The following is a 17,595-nucleotide window of genomic DNA, read 5'->3' as shown; positions in this document are numbered from 1 at the left end:
TCATTAAATTTCATATTAATTTTGATTTTTTAAAAATTGCACTGAAATATTTATCTTGATTATGGAGTTTTTTGGCACCACTTTACATTTTGCTTCTGAGGTGAGTACCTTACCTGTCTCACCCTAGCCACTCTATAGTTACTGACTTTTCTTGATCAAAATATTTAATAATAACTTGAATATAAGTGTACAAATTATGTTTATTAATTTCTAGGTTATCCAAGCATAGAAAGAGAAAGGTTCACAGCATTTTAAAGGCTGACCAAAAGTCAAATGATGGAATGAAGCAAGATAAAGTAAAGCTCTTACTTGCATTCAAAAAGTCAATTGGCAAATACAGAAAAATAAAAGAACCAGTTTGTTAAGAGTTTGCATGAAAAATGGCCTGGGTTTTAATTTAGCAATGAACTTAATATAAATTAGAAGTATGATGTGGTCATCAAGAAATTGTGCCTCCAACAGAGTCAGGTTGTTCTCAGATCCACTTGTCACTCTCCTGTGTCTCTGCTCAGTGATTCAAGAACCATATTTCCTAAGTTCCTTTGGACTCTGGTTTCCAGTTATGTTCAGCCAATGCCAGACCTGTCTGAGGGCTGGAGGGCAGGAGGGGAGGAGGAGCAAGAGCATGTCTAATCCCCACATCTGTTTCTTGTGGCCATCATTCTCATAGGAAATCCATGCTAGGTCTTAATTCACAGCTTCCATTGTATAGCCCCGGTTCCTGGACTCAACTTCTGTGTCCTAGGGATGGTAATGAGTTCCTGCTTTTGGTAATCTCTTGATGACCTCTGCATCCCCTGTTTGGCTTCTTAACACTTTCGTCACATATGTAACCAAATTCCTTGTAGGGTTCCCAGGTTTGGAAGTTGTAGAGTGATTTTTATTTTTCGTGGCTGAATTCTGACTAATAATAAACTTAAGTTAGAGCAATAAAATAATGCAACTGAAGACATAGGAGATTCCTTCAGTGTGCAACTGCAGTATTGCACTTAAGGCAGGCATTTTAAATAGAAGTATAGAAGAAAGAGACTTGGACTAGACATCCTGTGATTAATTCTCAGCACCACCACCTTCCAGAGGTGCTATTTCATCAGTCAATTACCTTTTCAAGCCTGAATTTATTGACCTATAAAATGATGATGGTGGTAATATTTATCCTATGTACTGAGAGGCTCAAATGACATAATATAAGTGACAGAGCTTTATAAAGTGTAAGGCAAGTGTTACTGCTCTTGCTGTTTTGCCATTTGAGGAGCTGTTTACCAAGTAGAGGAGAAGCCTGAGAGAAGAAGTGGCAGTAGTTTGCTATATGGTGCTGTAATGGAAGGAAGAATGTCCAGTGGAAACTCCAAGGAAGCATATTTCATCTCAGCACATGGCAGAGCTTGTCAATAAGTAGACTTCTTTAATAATCTAAAAAACTATCATAGAAAGTGAAGAGCTCCTGATCTCAAATCATATTCTAGAAGAGCCTAGAGACTCCCAGATGAGATGACACAATAATTATTTATATGACAGCAATAATAATTACAGCTGACATTTACTGAGGGCTTATCAGCTTCTATTCAAAGTTCTGTTCTAACTACTTACCAAGCATTCTTTCATTTAATTGTCACAACAACCAAATGGATGCAGTTGAGCCACTTTACAGGTGAAGAAATGGACGCACAGAGATATAGTAATTTATCCAACACCACACAACTAATAACTAGATCTACAGTGTACAGTTTTAGGAATTTTAGTATCTACAGAGGAGATGCTTAATAAATGCATTTTGGCTCAATATATTTTTTATACTTGCCTTTTATGAATGCTTTTGACTTTTCTTGCAGAATCTGCCTTAGCTTTGTTTCTAATATTTTTTATCTGATTACAAAAATGCTTATTGATTATAATTTGAAAAATACAGACAAGTATCAAAAAACTTGTAAATCACCAGTAATCGTAAATCCCAGAGATCAAAACTGTGCTGAATTCTCCAATTTTATTTCTACACATAATCTTTATTTTTTAACAAATGTATATGTCTATACACATATTTGTTACATGGCTGTGTGTTTTATAAAAACTTGAAACATTTCATTTAGCCATTGACTTGAGAGGACTTCACATTGACTGTTTCCAAAGGAAGAGATCAATAATGATGTGATTTTCTGCATATCTCAAAAATTATCCCCACTCAGAGGGAGCTAGTCATTTAAATAAATGAAGTATGATCCCTTGTCAGCCCTTTCCACTCCATTGCCCCTCAACACTGGCCACTAGGCTAATTCCATTCTTTGTTTCTTCAGATTGCAGTATTTCGTTTGTAATACCTCCCTGATATTGGCAAAGTTAATAATTGTCTCTGTTTCCATGAATGGAGAAACTGTTGTCTCTTTGTTCTCCCAGTAACCCCAGCATCTGGTACAGGACCTGGCCCATAATGTATGCAATAAGATTTGCTGAATCAATAGTATTTAAGGCATATGGGTTCATATATGTTACGATGCAGGCCGTGCACTGTCACTAACGCAGCGACACTGTATCACTAATGCTGAAGACTGGCTGATAAAAGGTGAAAACAGATTAATGGCCATCTCTACTTTCTGCCTCTTCATTGGGAAATCAGGCTGTGTTAAATTTTTTTTTTTTTTTTTTTTTTTTTTTTTTTTTTTTTTTGAGATGGAGTCTTGCTCTGTCGCCCAGGCTGGAATGCAGTGGCACAGTCTCGGCTCACTGCAATCTCTGCCTCCCAGGTTCACACCATTCTCCTGCCTTAGCCTCCAGAGTAACTGGGACTACAGGCGCCCACCACCAGGCCGGGTTAATTTTTTGTATTTTTAGTAGAGACAGTGTTTCACCATGTTAGCCAGGATGGTCTCAATCTCCTGACCTCGTGATCTGCCCACCTCAGCCTCCCAAAGTGCTGGGATTACAGGCGTGAGACACCACTCCTGGCCAGGCTGTGTTAAATATTCTAAGTGCTGCTGTTCTGCTTGCAATTTATTTAAGTGTCATTTACAGACCTATATCAGAGTCACCCTGGGTACTTGCTAAAATTTTAGATTTCCCAGCTTCATCACAGACATACTAAATCAGAATTTCTGCACAGTGACCCAGGTACAAATTTAACATATTACCAGGTGATTCTTAGGCACACAAAAGGTTAAGAACCACTGCTCTTGCCTCATTAGCTAGGGAAGAAGGCTAGAAACCCCTTCAGGAAATATAGAATCATACACAAAAGTATCACCCACTCCTGAGTGCCTGACCCTCACTGCTTACGGCCTGTAGATTTAGGGAGGTAGAGAGAGGAAGGGAGGAAGAAGAATTTTTCCTTGAACTAATCTCAGGTGTCCCCTGATGTACCTAAAAATAATTCTTTGAGAGCAGGGACCATGTCTTTTGCCACTTAGAAACAGTTACTTAATAAATGCTTCTTGATTGTGTGAAAACAGGATTGTTAACTTCTGATGGAAGCATTCAGCCCCAGTGTTTTTAGAAAGCAGAGGATAGACTAGGATGAAAAGACACAGTCCAGTGCTCTCTGACATGAGCTTTGATAGGGAAACCAGCTAAAGGAGCTACATGGTAAGAGAATGATAGGTTTCCTTGGCCATGATCTTATCATATTTGGTCAGGTGAGAGTATATACAGATGTCACAGAACAACAGTTGTGGGGAGATGATATTCATATACAAAATAACAATATCCCAAGTGGTTTAGAGCTACACCAGTAGATCTGGAACCTTAGCATACATCAACTAACACAGTGACTTGTTACAATACAGATTTCTGGGCCTCGCCTTTAGAGTTTCAAGTTCAGTAAGTCTGAGTTGGGGCTCAAGATTTTATACTTCTAACAAATTTCCAGGTGTTGCTAAGTCTGCTGATCCTAGATCACTCTTTGAAAACGACTAGGCTAAATTATTTGGTCATTGGATAAATGCTGTGTATATTCAAGAAAGGATTAATAAAAATCATGGAAGAATTTCTGAAAATAGGGCTTTGTATGTAAGGAAGGTATAGATGTTCATGATTTGGTAGGTGCTTTGCTTAACTAAATGTGATGTGTAATTGTAAGACATAGGGTTGGATAGGCAGGTTGACATCATGTCTGCCTACATCATCTCTTCTTAGAGATAAACATTGCCTGCTCTCCTTGGTACTTCCGGGACTTCAGACTCTTTATTATCACCCTTCAACATCTAGCTGCCTTTCTCTGGGGGTCTTTGTCTTGTTTATTTTGGTTCAAATGAGCACAATTCTCGAGCTGGGATCTAAGCAATGAGTACCATAATGACACTGTTATCCCTGAAGGTCTGAGCACTCAGTACCTATTAATATTGAGCCTGACTAAAAACATTTTCAATGATTATGTTATATTATTAACTCATACCGAGTTTATACCAAGCAAACCACTCTCTGCTAGAAAATCTGTTAGGACATACTAACATCGTGGAGTTAAATTTCTGGGTTTAAAAATAGAAATTTATTTGATCACACTCTCCCTAACCCCCACACAAGAGTGAATGTAAAAACTGATGAAATGTGAATAAGATCTGTTGCCTAGTTCATAGGAATGTGCCAAGGTCAATGTCCTGTTTTTGTTATTGTTCTACAATTATGTAAGACATTACCATTGGGGGAAGCTGGGGGGAGGGTACACGTCTCTGCAGGTTTTTTTTTTTTTCTTTTTGGCAACTTTCTCTAAGTGTATAGATATTTTAAACAAAAAGTTTTAAGAAAATTAGTCACTCACAATATTTAAGACGACTCACAACGTTTTGTGGTGGTTAAGAACCACTCTGGCCATGTCTTCAGTAGTTTTAGGGGTACCTTTTCGTGACTAAACATGATGACTTCTGGTTTTACTGCTTGGTCATTCTGTGACCAAGTTGAATTAGCCTCTCTTGGCACCCATTTTCTCATCTTTTACAGTAATAGCACCTATAAATCATTGTTTTTAGGATTAAATGAGTGAATATGTACCCAGAATTGTACCTGACACACAGTAAGCACTCTATAAATACCGGCAATGAAGACAGTGATGGTAAAGATGATGAAAGGATGCACTGGTGCTCATGCCAATCTTTAGACAGCTCTGCTCCTGCTCACTCTCTACTCTGCCATCCATTCCCAAATTTTCCTTCCTGCTTTCAGTTCAGCTAAAATGCCATGTGTAGAAATTTTAGATAGAAAAGGGTATAGATGCTTGAAAGGACTGCAAGAAGTAAAGGTCCAGGAAAGCTATTGTTAGTTCTTAGGTTTGCCATTAACATTCTTAAAATCAGGAAGGTGAAAGACCCACAGAAAATTGTCAGTGAAATTCACTGCTGCCTGGAATGGGAAAACAGGTAATTCTCAAAAAAATGCCAAAAGTCACTGACAAACCTCAACTATAGTGTAGCTTACCCCACAGCTTGCTACTGTCAAAGGAACAATAATATGGTTTTGTGTCTCCTTTGCTTCTGAATTTTGCATACATTCCTGTCTTTGGCAGAGTCTAACCTAAAACTTTGCTAGCAAGGGATTCAGGAAAATATAGCTACTAGTTTTCTAGGCCCTGAGGTGCAGAGGAACAACAGAAGAGAATGGAAAGTGATCTAACCTGCCAATAAACAATAGACATTCTGCTTTTCTTGAATAGTCTAGTCATCAGCCCAGCCATTTCTCTAAAATACTAAAGTATCTCCTTCATACCCCATTTTTTGAACTTAACATAGGACCTTATATTGTAGACATTTGTGAATGCGGATTATCTCTCATGATACATAAGTTTCTAGAAATTTAGAACAGTGCCCAGAACATGACAGATTCTGACTACATATTTATTAAATCAATGAGTATATTAATATATCCTATTCCTATTTTTAGTCCTTTATTGTTTGATATTTATGGGAAGTTACAATTAAGCAGAACTTAAACTCTGAAGGAGAGAAAAAGAAAAAAATCATTCAAATAAAAATATTGAGTGATCCATTTAACGACCTTTGAAAAGTACTTTAAATGTTTTTCAATGAAACCAAAGTATGTAAAACAAATGTTGAAACGATTAGAGAGATTGAGAAGCAACATGTGGCAACGGCCATCTAACAGCCTCTTCCTCCAAGCACCTGTAATGGTTTAGAAGGTTCTCAGGGCCCCTTCAGGCTCTATCTCTCATTCTAGGGACTGCAAAGCTGCATAAAAAAAGTAAGTACTGAGTTCAGGATAATTAGTAGAACAAGCCTGGGGCTATGTGAGAGCATTGCAGATGGGTCCCTGAATCACATATGTAGCTTTGTAGCTTTACTGACTTACATGATGAGACAGTATTTTAAAACCACAGTGAAGTCACTTGAAGGACGACACGTTCTACTTTTGGAATTGCCATACTAGGTACAAGGAAGAGCAGTCTATTGTAGTTCAGAAGCAGTCGCACATCTGAGAACTGTAGAAGTGCAATTTACAGCTGCTTCGCTAATATTTTTTCTTATGGGACTAAAAGTCTTTGCTAAGGCAGGTGTTAATTTCTAAATCGAATTCTGCTGGGTAGAGGGTGACTGTTTTTGGAGGTTCTATTTGGGAAATTCTGAGGAAAAACACTAGCTAGAACTGACACTCTCTGGTCATGAATTTATTCTGCTCTTTTTATTTTTTTTAATCATAACTTTGGAAAAATCAGTGTAGTTCAGAGTTAATGAATGGATTGTGGATTGTTTCATCTGTGTAATTTGCACTCTTATCAAAGGCAACTTACCCAGAATTCATTATGCCCTGGATTAAGGTTGTAGCTTCAGAAATGGAGAAAAATTATTTTGGACACTGTGTGAGGGGAAGATATTGATACTAACTTGCTAATTGTTCCAGGTGGAAAGAATGTTCCATCAGCAACACAGTGACTCTGCCCTCAACAGTGCCAGCTGAAGGCAGCATTTGAGGAAATTGTCTTTGGCATTCCAAGGTCTTTTTGATCCTTTCTTTCCTTTTTCCATGTTTTGTCCCTCCCAGATGCCCAATGAAATTTTATCTATCTTATTTTAACCTGCTCATAGGAAACAATCCAATGTCATGCTTTTTCACCCACATGCATTACCTCTTTAAGTCTAATTTAGAATGGACATGTATCCCTCATATAGAAGATGGTATTTGAGGTGAAAGAACATTCTTCCAGGTAGCCTTAAAGCTCTGTGTGGACAGTGTGATATAGAGTGCGGTGTATGAACTCTGGCTCAGAGGTGTGAAAACACGTACTGTTCCTCCTGGAATGGAATTCCAATCAGAATCTCACTTTCTGTATCTCTAAGATGATGTAGACTAAGACTAAATTCATGAGTTTACCATGAGGACTAAATGAGGTGTCCATCATAGAGTGTCTAGCTCCGTTCTTACTGTCAGGCAGCTTTTCGAACAATGTGGCTCTCTGGCCCTGTTCCTTCTTACTCCATAGGAGAGGCTGTCCCTGGCCAAAAGAGTAGATAAAGTTTTTACATATATTTGTATAAAAATAAGTCATAAAGAAGGAAGAGGATCAGGAAATACACTATGTAATAAGAAAGATATTGAATTTTTTTCCAAATATAGTTTTTCATGTAGTTGGAAAGAGTGACCCAGTATTTCTTTTGAAGATTAAATGTGCATTTTTTAATTGCTTTCCATATACATTCTGGTTTGTCTGATTCAAGTTTATATGTTCTTTACCATTATTAAAAAGCACTGTGTCATAAGCATTGAGCACCAGGAAAAAGTTAAGCTATTACAATACATCCCAATACCTCACAACAAATAAAACAAATGAGGGTGATCTAGAGTCTTCTAATGATATATTTGCCTGTATCATTCTTCAGCTTTCTCCCGCCCTTTCATTTTCCTACCCATACTCTTACAAATTGTTTCTCTAATTGTCAGGACTTTTAGATATATCAAGCTTATCTTTATCTACATTTTCAAAATGAAATCAGCATAATGACTATGGGGCCCTTATAAATTTAATGTAAATAACCAAATAATCAGATAAAATCATAACCTACAAGAACTACTTTCAACTATATTTGGGAAAAATAGTACTGTGCATCCTTCTGAATCTGAATATATCATTCCGAGCCTCCTATGGTCTTCCGTGGTGTTCCTAAGAGGTGAAAAAGCTTCTTAGCCGTCTCATAAATATGAGATTTAGGTAGTTAGTAAAGTAGAACCAAAGTCATCTGAAAGAGAAGCTTTATGAATTCTTTCTATTCAGCACAGAAGAATCCATTCTTCATGTTTTCTTCTTAGTGTATCTTTTACCAGTGGTTAACCCAATGACAACTTCATCCTTAAAATAATCTTTCTCCTTGACTTCCAAAACCCAACATTCAGTACTGATTTTCCATCTATCTCTTTGGCCGTTCCTTCTCAGTGTTCCTTACAAGACTTTTCTCTCTGTCTCATCTTTAAATATTGGAGTTCTTTAAGATGCAGCCCGAGGTTCACACATCTCCACCTCTGCTTCAATTATTACATACATGCACAGATAACTCACAGCAGTGCTCTCCAGCTCTGACCTTTTTTTTTTTTTCTGAGAATTTGAACAGTCATCTTAGAGCCCCCAAATTGATTAAATTCAACATATCCAAAGCTGAACTTATGATCTTCTTGCCTAATTCCCAGACCAATTTTGTTATTCCATTTCTCAGTGACTAACCTTTACAACCAGTTATGTTAGTCTGAAAGCTCAAAGCCATCCTTGACACCCACTCCCCATACATTGAATACTTGATCCAAAAACTCCATCCACTTCTTTCCATGCGACCCCTCTCATCACCCAGCTTGAGCTGCCTGGCTGTCTCCTGGGAGTTGTATTAATGCATCTTTGCCTCTCTTGAACAAACTACTACACTTGATCTACACTAATATGAAACAGAACACAAAACCTCTGTCTATTGAGAAAAAAGTCATTTTAGCACTTTCTATAAATGATGAGAGAAAGCTTGCCATAATTTCTTACAAAGAACACAAATTAAAAATAAGGTCACAATATTAGAATAAAATATCTATTTAATTACCACTAGTTTTTAGAGCAAAGATGCAACTCTCTAATACATTGTTAATCTCTCAAATTATTCTCACAGGTTAATCTCTCAAGTTAATCTCTGCATCTTGCAGACATTATACAAATACCAGTTCAGTGAATTGATTTTAACTCTGGCTTCACCTTGGGGGACAAGATTTACTCACTAACTCTTTTCATAATGAAGATAAGAGGTAGAAAGAAGCTTCAACTAAGAATCTAAGCTTTCAGGAAAATTCCAAAGCTCCAGATAAAGAGAACTGGTGAGGATTGAATTTTTTCCAACTTTTCAAATAGCCGTTGTGTTCAATCCACATGTTCATTCCCTCAATCATTTCTCAGTCTTATATTTCCATTCTGCCACTCCCCCAAACTCTACTGTTCCTTAAAAAAATCAATCTGTGATTAACAGATTAACACTGTGTACATTTAAGATGCCCAATGTGATGTTTTGATATAGGAATACATTGTGAAATGTTTCCCCCAATCAAGCTAATTAACCTGTCCCTCACCTCACACTTCGTGTGTATGTGCGGGAACACTTAACATCTACACTGTTAGCAAATTTCAAGTATATACAATACACTCTTCTTGACTATAGTTACCATGTTGTACATTAGGTCTTCAAAACTTATTCACCTTATAATTGAAAGCTTTTACCCTTAGTCCAAGATTCCCCCACCTTCCCTAAACCCCAGCCTCTGGTAACCAACCACCATTCTATTTTCTTTTACTATGAATTGTACTCTTTTTTAAGATTCCATCTATGAGTGAGATCATGTACTATTTGTCATTCTGTGCCTGACTTATCTCACAGAACATAATGTCCTCTAGGTCTACCTATGTTGTCACACATGAAAGGGTTTCCTTCTTTTTAAAGGCTGTATAGGATTCCGTTGTGTACATACACCACATTTTCTTTATCCATTTATCCCTTGATAAACACTGAGGTTGCTTCCATGCTTTCACTATTGTGAATAATGCTGCAATGAGTATGGAAGGGCAGACATTTCTTTAAGAGCCTGGTTTCATTTCCTTTGGATATATACCCAGAAGTGAGATAGCTGAATCATATGGCAGTTCTATTTTTTGTTTTTTGACATATCTCCGTATCATTTCCTGTAATGACTGTACCACTCTACAATTCTAGAGCATCCTCTGCATGGGGTCTTTTTTCTTAATCTCTATTTGTAAGTGTATCACCCAGAATTGGACAAATTGCTCCAAGAATGGCCTACTCAGTGCAAGGAACAGAAGAATCACTTTCCGATCAATATTGTCACTCTTACGTTTTGGTGAAGCTTCAATTGCCTTTCTCTGCACTCACATCACACCAATATCTTGCATGGAGAGAGTTGAGGTTTTCCAGGTCCTTTCACATATACTGGTATAAGGCCAGGCTTTCTTAAAGTGATCTATAATCTTCTCATTATCTTAACTAATATTTACAACCATCTCTTCCCTGGATCACTGCAATAGTCTTGATGCCTGATCATCCTGTTTCTACTCTTGTCTCTTATATTAGTTATTTATTGCTATGAGACACATACTCTCAAACTAAGCAGCTGAAAACAATAAACACTGATTATACCACTCAGTGTATGGTGGGTCAGGAATCCAGGAGAGGTTGAGCTGGGTGAGTTTGGCTGAGGGTAACTCATGAGGTTGCAGTCACACTGCCGGTCAGTGCTGTAGTCACTTGAAAACTTAACTAGAGTTAGATCCGTTTCCAAGAGAGGTCACTCATGTGGTTGTTCCACACCATGTGAGCCTCCCTATAGGACTGCTCATGGCATGACAGCTGATGTTCTCCAGAATGAGTGCTCTTAGAGAGTGAGAGTGACCAAGAGGGGAACGATAGTGTCTTTAATACCTAATGTTGGACATGTCATGCCATCATTTCAGCTGTATTCTGCTGGTCATGCAAACCAACCCTGGTGCAATGTGGGAGGGGACTCCCCAGGGTATGAACTCCTGGAAGTGGGAGTCATTAGGGACCACCTTGGAGAATGGCTACCACACTTCCTTGCAACCCATTTCCTACCATGGGGATTATAGCACTCCCCGCTTAAGACCTTCCAATAATTTCCCAACACACTTAACTTAAAATCTCCAATTTCCCCTTCTCAGGCAGAAGTCCAGTGCTAATGATTCAGGGGCCCAAGCTTCGTCCATTTTGTGTCTTTACCTTAGTCTAGGTTCTTGGGGACTTCCATCGATCCAGCAAACAATGAGAAAGATAGTGTGGAAGGTGTGTCCACATCTTAAACTTTTAAACTTCTAAACGGTACACATAATTTCTGCTTACATGCCATGGGCCAGAAATCAGTTTACAAGGCCACAGATAACTGCAAAGGGCACCTGGGAAATATTGTCTCAATATATACAGTGGAAAAAAATGAAATGAAATTGTTTATGATGAACTGGCAACAGTTTCCACCATCTTCCCTTCTAATCTAGAACTTTAAAGGGTATAAGCTGTGAGAGTGAATTATATAAGTTACCATTACAATAAAATATTTATTATTGAATCATATAGATGTTTTATATATAAAAATGAATTATAAAGTCATTTAAATTTACTAATACATTGAAAAGATGCAATTTAAGGGTTCATGATAATATGAATTTGTAAAACTCATGATATTGAAAGCTGTCGTTATAACCAAGTTCATTAGATTTCAGAACAGGGAAAACAATTTGGCTTCAGTCTTTAAAAATATTGTGTACTCAGCACTAGCATACAGACCAAAAGAATGCAGAATCTTCTTTTCTGGGTTATTTTAGATGAGAATTGATAAGCTGAAAGTAGAATAATGATTTAATTATGAGTTGAAGACAAAAATACCTTTAAAATACGGTCTTCACTTCCCTTGCTAGATTAATCTGCTGAAATAAATACATACCACTTGCAAAGTGAAACTTGGATTAATTGAGTTCGTATTAATGGAAAGATGATATACCAACTTCTATTTAACTGCCAGAGTTCTACACACATTCTAAATTTTCCTATCAGGCTTCAGTGGTAATACCTATAGAGTAAGTTTCCTAAGTTTTTAAAATAGCTGGAGATAGACTGAGCAAAATGATATTAATAACAATAATGATTTAAAAAGTGAAAGAAAGAATCCTAATAAAGACAATGCAACCATAAATGTGTTGACAACATGATCAAAAATTGAAATTATTCAAGATAACAATTTCTTTGTTATGCTTTGAATTTTCCAAGGTTTTAGAAAGATGTCTGGAGTCAAGTGATATTTACCAATATGAATACTGATTCACCTAAGAGGTAAGCTTCAGGTTCCACAGGTATCAGGAATACATAGTGAGTACTACTGGTTTGTGGAATTGGCTGAGATCACATCCTGGTATGGAGAACTATTCCATGACAGTTAGGACCCAAGCCTCATTGCCACAGAAAAGAAAGGAGAAGCCTAAAGGAGTGGGAAGCCAAGTTCAAACACAAAGATAAAAAATATTGTGATTAGAATATATTAAATATCTGCAAAGCCCAGTGGCAGAATAGAGCCTTTTTCATATTTAAAGACATTGTTTGAGGTTTTCCCTATTTTAGTCAAAGGAAAAGATCAGTGTAGTAACTAAAGGTCTTCAGTAAGTGTCTAGATGGGTATAGTTTAAGAAATGTGCTAAGCATATTTCTTGTGTTATGGCATGAAGCCTTTACAACAGCTTTGTGAAGCACATGCTATTGTTAGAATTACATTTTCACAGATAAGAAAATCAAGTCTTAGGAAAGGAAAATTAATTTACTCAGTCACACAGTTAAAAATGACAGAGAGAGACTCATATCCTTGTCTATATGAATCTAAAATCCAAACTCTTCACCACTATTTATAATGGTGAAGTGGCTACTCTAAAGATCATCTCAAATATGAGCCCTAGAACTGAGGCTGTATCTGTACCTAATATGGCATCTAAATCTACTAGGAAGTTTAAAAATATCAAATGCGGTGTGTTTAGACAGAACCTGAGGACAGTTGTGTTCCCCCACTTCTCCTGAGTAATTTTGCCTGTTCTGCAAGTTTGGTTCATTCCTCAACAGCTCTCAGTATGCTCCCTGACCCACCCCACTGGGTCTGTGTTCCTCCTCTCTGCTTCTTTCACTGGTAGTGCATATGTTAGGACAGAATTAATTATGTTTTACTGCAATTGTCCTCTCCCACTATCTCATTCCCCCATATTATCAGCAGGGTCACTGAGGGTAGGTTAGAGCCTTGGAGAAAAAGAAATTTGGGGCCTCAGAAAAGACAGATTTTTATTGACATATAAGTCAACTGCCATGCATTTTTATGCCTTCCCCAACATCCTTCTCACCTCCCCACAAATTTTCAATTCAAGGAGTCTCTTTCCTCTGTGTTTCCACCATCTAAGATAGTGTCTGGTGTATACCAGCAGGCAGCACATTTTGGTTCAACTGGTAAATATGATAATGGTGTGTTTTAGATAGGTCTTAAGTCTGGAATAAGAGTAAATTTATTCTATGCCATTGACTCAAGTTTCTCATGACCACTAAAATAAATTTGGGGGTGCTTTTGTAATTGACCATTTCCTGTATAGATGTTATAGCATAGCAAGGTAGTTTCAAGCACCGTGTCTTAGTTATATTATCTGTGAAATGAGGGTAATAATAACAATTTTTTCTTAGATTTGTTAAAAGAATTACATGAACTAAATATTGTAAACTGTTTAGCATAGTGACTGACACATAGTAAGTAACAAATACATAAATATTAAGTAAAATTTGGCTGAAGTCTGTTTCTCTACTAGACTATAAGTTCTGTTATAGTAGGAACTGGAATTGTGCCTGTTAGTGCTCATAATTTTGTTATAAGTACCTAGAAAAGACCTTCAGTAGGTATTGGTTAAATAAATAGCCTTAAAAAAGCACACAGTGTTCCTTAAATCAAAACCTGTATTTTTTTTATTGTGTAAATTCTCTAGCACATTCTAAATGACGCCACTGCCCATATAATATACTTTGAATTTCATTTGGATACAGTGTTAATGAGAACAGGCTGCTAAAAAGCAATTACAGATATTCAGGAGTGTTTAGGAGAGAGAACATGAGGCCATGAGGGGCCCTGGAAAAGAAAAGACTGGGACAAATTTGAGACTTCCTGTGATGAAGAGAAGAGGCAGGGCGCATGCTGGCATGGTCAAAGGGTTTAGCTGAAGAGAGTTTCATGAATAAACTCTGCTCCTTGCAGAGGTGTGGCTGAATTAAGGGAAGGAGCAATGGATGGTGAAGCTCTCAGGAAATGGCAACAGTGGAAAACCATTAGCATAGGGTGGGATGGGGAGTGGGAGGCAAGTGGAAGCAGTGTTATTGGATTCCAAGGCAGCTAGAGACCTGGAGACATGGAGGTGAGACCACCTGAGAGTTCAAAAGGTATAAACCTAGAAAACTACCAAATCCAGCAAATAGGCAAGCAGGGAGATGTGAGCGGTGGGCTTGGGAATCAATACCTCTATCTCTCTTTTACTTCCAGCCCTTTCATCTCTCATTGGTCAAACCCAACAAGAAGGACAAGGGGACCTGGATGACACAATCAGAAAAGGTGAGCCCTTTGGAGCTGGAAGCAGGGCATAGAATGATGGAAGGTGGATCTGGAGGGGTAAGGACCAGCACAGCAGACACAATCTCAATAATTGATAGGGTTAGGTGGGGGAAGCAGAGCCGAGGTATAGGGTGATGCTAGTGCCAGTAATTAAGGTAGAAAAGCAAATGCTTTGTCCCAGGGCCTTGAAATTCAGAGAACACAAAGACTTTAAATAAAGATTTGTAAAAACAGATTTGAACTGTGAAGTCATCACCCTCAGTAAATTTATGGTTTTGGTGACTGGGCCCCATACAGAGTGGTGGGTTTGTGCTTTGCACAGAGGTGCTCCGCTAAGGAGGTAGGTGAGGGTTGACATCCTGCCCTCATTTCTGCTCTAATTCACCCTCCTGGAGTTAGCAGCACTTTGTGATTTGCACAAAATTGCCACAAAAACAAGCTGCAAAAAATTGGCAATTTGCTGTGGATCCTAAAGCTGATGAATAAGGCCAGAGATTCGAGGTCAAGTCTGAAATGAATAAAGGCATCAGTATTCCCTTCAGTCTACTCACACCCGTAATAGTATTTAAATAAAATAGACTGTCAGAAGTGGAATTCTTAATCAAATGATAGGTTTATTCATTTTTTTAAATACATTGGGACCAATATATGGACTTAAAAGTTTTCTAATAAGTCTATTATTTTGACTTTGACTCTAGTGTAGCCTAGAGTAACTCTAGCAACTGTTACCTTGCCTTGATTTTCAATTAATAATTGAAATCAACAACAACAGCTCATTTCCCAGCTTTGTAATTGCTGGGTTTAAGAGATCTTCAAAGCTTTTATGCTTGGTACATGTCCTTCTAAGGATAGATTAGTATTCCAAATCTCCAGATGAATTTAAAATTACACTAGTTATGAGAGAAGGAATGTTGAAATTGGTTCTTCTCAGGTTTCCTGGGCATTGGACATACATCCATTACATTTCTAAAAAGTAGAGGAAAAAGAGGTGAATGGACAGGAGCCCCTATTCTACTCATTCACGCCACAATTTAAAGACCACAAAAAAGGAAGAAAAAATATTACTTTGACTTATTCCAAACTACAAGAGTAGGTATTTGTCACATTTGTTTATACATTCTCTTCTCAGTAGAACACGTGCTTTCCAAAGTTGAAATTTGCAGTCAGAGAACAGAATATCAAATAACGCATAAAAAAGGATCTTTCTGGTTGAGTTTCTTTTATATAGTTTACAAGGGATTTGAGCACATGTATGTCTGTTCTTCGCTTAGTTTATATAATCAAAAGATTATTGAAAGAAAAACCATTTTGGCTTGCTTATCTGTCTAGATGCCATTACATATTATGGAAATGTCTGGTACAGGTCTCCAATTCCTTTCCTCCAATTCCCAAATTCAAAAGATCTGAAAAACTGAAAAGATTTTTGTAACTTGTTTGATGTCAAAACCTTACTTAGCCTGAATCATTTGGTGGTAAATGTTGAAGTGAATTGACACAGGTCTGCTTATGTTTTTTTCATTCCTCTCAGAGTGAATATTAGCATATTTTAATGTAGTAGTGCGGTAATTATAAGATGATGCCCTAGACCTCTGATGGATCACTGCTGATGTTTCTCTGTGATATTTGGTAGATGCAATATATTGTGATTCAAAAATTTCACAAAATCACATAGTACAAAAATATCTGGCTCTCAAATTGTCAGATGCTTAGTGTCAGCTGTCGGGCTGCAGGCCCGTGTTGATAGGAGACATAATTATCAACTGAAGTCTAGCTTCTTTCTCAAAGAAGAGTTGAAATGCCTCTGTTTTTTTTTTCTTATGTCTTTTATAAGGGATCTCTTTCTTATGTGCTAAACATAATAGATGTTCAATGTATGCTGTTGACTTAATGATAATTGGGCAATATAGCTGGAAGCAAGAAAGATGAGGCATGAATGGGATAAAGGAAAACATGGAGAGAAAAAGATGTATCTCTAAGGTGACAGAAGCACAATAAATTTTCCAGAAGAGTAAGGTTTTGAGGAGGTAGAATTCTAAGAGGTGAGGCTTCCAAATTTAAGGTCTTTTAATGATGCTCTTTCTTTCAGAGAAAACTAAAATTTTTTTTTTTATCCTGTGCTTAATATTAGTCCAGGATACCTGGACTAATTACAGGTGTAATTTCTTAAATATACTGTTTTCTTAAGGATGAAAGAATTGAGCTACCTAAAATAATTAAAGTCAATTAATCAGATAGCAATAATTTACATCATTCTAGCTGAGTACAATATTCATAATTTATTTTAATCTTCACAAAAATCATATGAGGAAGTATTGTTTTTACCATTGTACAGATGAGGAAGTTTCTAGATAAGTCAAATAACTAGTTCAATGTAATAAAATAGTAAATAGAGACAGAATGTTCAGCCCAAGCAGAGCTCAGATACTTTGTGTTTAATTTACTGTACTGCACTTGATTCTATAACACCATGAAATTCATGGTTAAAAAAAGTGGACAGTCCTTTGAATAATATAATACTGTATAATATGTGCTGGGTTTCACATCTCATGAGGACTTAGTTAAGAGTTATGAGAAAAGAGAAGATTGTTCAAACAGGACACATGCAGTGAACAGAAAGTCCAATAACAGTGCTTACACAAATAGGAATTTATGTTTCTCACAAAACAAAAGGTCTGGAGGTAGATTGTTCTCAGCATTAATTTAGTGGATTAAGGATGTCAGGTTGAACTTTTGTGAGTTCTTGGCTTTTCCCCCATGGTCCAAAGTTTTCTGCTGCAGTTCTAGATGTTATGCCTCCACTCTAGGTAAGAAGAAAGGGTTGGTGGGAGATAGAGCAGCTATGATCTCTCTTTTATCAGGAAAAAAGGATTTCAGGCAACCCCAGCAGTTGCCTAATTATGTGGTCTCATGGCCGCCCTTAGGCGAGAGGGGTGAGAAAGTGAAAAGCAATGTTGTGATAATTAGATTAGCCCAATAATGGCCCATCATCGAGGGCATGAG

Source organism: Theropithecus gelada, chromosome 6 (genome assembly GCF_003255815.1).
Source record: "Theropithecus gelada isolate Dixy chromosome 6, Tgel_1.0, whole genome shotgun sequence".
In the NCBI taxonomy this organism is placed as follows: domain Eukaryota; kingdom Metazoa; phylum Chordata; class Mammalia; order Primates; family Cercopithecidae; genus Theropithecus; species Theropithecus gelada.
This window is presented reverse-complemented; position numbering follows the sequence as displayed.